The sequence below is a fragment of the Asparagus officinalis genome, chromosome 5 (assembly GCF_001876935.1).
Source record: "Asparagus officinalis chromosome 5, Aspof.V1, whole genome shotgun sequence".
In the NCBI taxonomy this organism is placed as follows: Eukaryota; Viridiplantae; Streptophyta; class Magnoliopsida; order Asparagales; family Asparagaceae; genus Asparagus; species Asparagus officinalis.
The window spans coordinates 116,433,260-116,436,651 of NC_033798.1; the positions used below are offsets into that span (position 1 = coordinate 116,433,260).

At 32.1% G+C, this 3,392-nt stretch overlaps 1 long non-coding RNA gene across 1 annotated transcript; it reads left to right on the top strand.

Moving 5' to 3' along the window:
- LOC109840643 lies at nt 780-1,360 on the top strand. Its single transcript, XR_002246969.1, has 3 exons — nt 780-852; nt 964-1,086; nt 1,316-1,360. It is a non-coding gene; the product is annotated as an uncharacterized LOC109840643 (long non-coding RNA).

Consider the following 3,392-nt stretch of genomic DNA (forward strand, 5'->3'; position numbering starts at 1 on the left):
ACTAAATTTTTTACGAACCTCTAATTGTTACACAGTCGCCAATACTATTCGAATTTGTGAAGGTCCAGTTGGAAAGGGTACTACAGGTTTGTTTTCATATTTCCGGTAGTTTTATCTTCTTTATTTGTGTGTTTTCATATTGTCAGAATATAACCTGATACTCCCATAGTATGATAGCAAATGTTGGGCCAGGTTTCAGGTGAAATTCAAACCTGATACTCACATAGTATGATAGTAATTGCATTTAGAAATTCAAACGTCATTCTGCAATAGCAAATGTATTTTGGTAATGAAAATTAAGCTTTCTTACCAAAATAAATTAATTAATTAAGGATCAACTCAACTCTCTTATGATTTATAGTTTGATCCTTTCTAATTGGCCTAATTTGAATTTTTATTGCAATTTCTTCTCCCTGTGTGCGCACGCTCGCATGCATGCGTGGCTGCCAAATGCATTTTTTTAACATTAAAGGATAACAAGTGCAATTTACGATATAACAATCTTTTTCTGTACTTAGAAAGAACTTCAGCTCTTGCAATTTAAAATTCTTGAAGTTTGACATCCCATTGATGGCCCTGACGGCTACAGCGACGATTCCAGTTCGTGAGGACATTATCAAGTCTCTGCACATGTGTAGCAGTTATTCTACTATAGATTGCCATTGTATTTGCTCGTAAATATTTAGAGTAGGTCTAAGTTTCTCACTTCCTTGATTCGGAAAAGATACTGTGGTCTAGACGATATACCATTTTTGAAGTGAATTTGAAGCATAAGAGTAGGATGGGACTGTTATACGTGGTCAGAATGAAATATCACATCCTACTGATGGACATTTGACAGTGATAAGCAAGGTAAGCAACATTTGCTCCTTGTATTATACATTTAGCAATCAGCTATATCAATTATGTTTACACCAATATTCACACAAGAAATTAATGCTCAAGCCTTATATATCAATATAGGGAAATGAGACCAGCTACCTGGAGAGTACCAGCTGCATGCTGACCCTGAAGGTGAATCGCTTTCACCCTGACCATAAAGAAAAGCTATGGATCAGAAAGAGCAACCTAACCATTCAAATAAAGGTATTGACTCTCTTTGCTATCATTAAAGCCAGTTTTTCATGCAGAAATTAATAAAGAACAAATTATTGTCTTCTTATTTTCATTAATAACAAATTTAAACAAAATTATTAAAGAAATTAATATAAGCTTGTGATTTTTAAATGGTGTTGTTGTTTGAAGTCGTGTGTTTATATTATGTTCAGGTCTCTAGGATCTTAATTTTGGTGTTGTTAATTTCTGTTTTTTGCAGCAGTACAAGTACTCAATTGCTGAAGATGATGAGTCTTCCAAGTCATATGTAATGCAACAAATTTGGTTTCTGTTGTTCTGTGTACTATGGTTAATTTCTTGTACTCCATGTTGGACTATCCAAAGAGTAGTATTTGTTTTTTGGCACATTTGTGTTGACTCTTCTTGTATGCTACAACTTGGTTATGTATCAATTTGAATCTTTAAATGAAATATTTGCTTTTATGGTTGTCACAATTGGATGTTATTTCTAGTTCAACCTCAAAGGTTTATAGGCACAACTGAAATGCTATAAGAAGTGAAAACAATTACTGAAATGCTATTAAAAGAAGAAAGACAACATTCACTGAAACACCATTGTAGTAACTCAAACGCTATCAAATGTAAGACAATAGCAACGTTGAAATGCTATGAATGAAAACTAACTAATAGCGTTTTTCAACCGCTATGAAAGATATTTGTCATAGCAATATAGAAACGCTATTGAATACTCATTTATAGCTACATAAAAACGCTATGATTGGAAACTAACTAATAGCGTTTTCAACCGCTATGAAAGATATTTGTCATAGCAATATAGAAACGCTATTGAATACTCTTTTATAGCTACATAAAAACGCTATGGTTGAAAACTTTTTGATAGCGTTTGGGGAAACGCTATGTAAAACCACAGACCTACTATAGCGGGTTCTGACACAGCGTTGATTAAAACGCTATGAAATAATACCATAGCGTTTTTCAACCGCTATGGTAGATTTCAGGTGTTGTAGTGCATGCAAATGCTTATACCTATATTTAGAATTTTATAGCGTCAATGTTCACTTTTCGAGCTACCTTACTTGCATGTCAAATGAGCTTTGCAACTTGCTCTACTATCTAAGAAGTTAAAACGACTGTATTGGAGGAATATTAAAATTTAATCCATAGGAGAACCAGAGTTTTTTAGTTATTAAATGCACCTTCTACTCCTCGCCAAAATATTTAGTCAAGAATATACTTATTATCGATAGTTTATAATCTAACACTATATGCAAATGCTTATATCTACATTTAGATTTTTAGAGTGTTAATATTCACTTTTTGGGCTACCTTAATTGTATGTCGGGCAAAAATTAATCCATGGGAGAACCAGAGGTTTGTAGTTATTAAATGCACATCCTACTCCTCCCTAAAATATTTGGTCAAGAATATAATTATTATTGATAGTTTATAATCTAACATTACATGCAAATGCTTATATCTACATTTAGAATTTTATAGTGTCAATATTCACTTTTCGGACTACCTTAATTGCATGTTGGGGGGTGCAACCTACTATACTTTCTAAGAAGTTAAAACAACTGCATTGTAGGAGCATTAACGATTAAGCCATGTGAGAACCAGAGTTTTTTAGACACCAACTAAGGGAGAATTAGAGAATGACGTACCACATTCTTTATTGCTTTGGGTCTTATGAGCACCAATTGCTAATGAGTCCAAAAGTTTTAGCTCAAGACTATAAATTTCTTTGCAATCAATCACACAATAGTATAAAATAATCAAATAATTATAATAATAAGATGTAGAGTCTAGACTTTTAAACTTCAATTTGAATCAATGCATAAACTATGAACCCAATTAACTAACAAACAATCTTTTTTATTTTCTCTGTATATAACTTCTCTTTCATCTCTCGTATATAAATTAGCTCATTACATTTTCTTGCGCTCACCATAACACCTACTAAGACAAATTCATACAATTATAAAAGAAAAGCTCAACCAAAACTCCATTTAGATTAGAATGGGAAATTTAGCAGAGCATAAGATGTCGACTTCTTTTGAGGATCAAATTTTCTCAAGCACATGTTAGTGTGATATGTTCCTCTATAATTCAATTAGTATTTTAAAAATGAATTCCAAGACATAGTTATTATAGAAATGAGTCAATTTCACACGATCCAAATTCCTGTAGTCAATTTGGCGATTAGTTTTCTTTTTGGAGACATTGGTATCACAAAAATTTCAAAATGTATTATAAAAGGACTAAATAGACAAATGTATGTTAAAATATCATTAGATGTAATACTTTTGAAATTT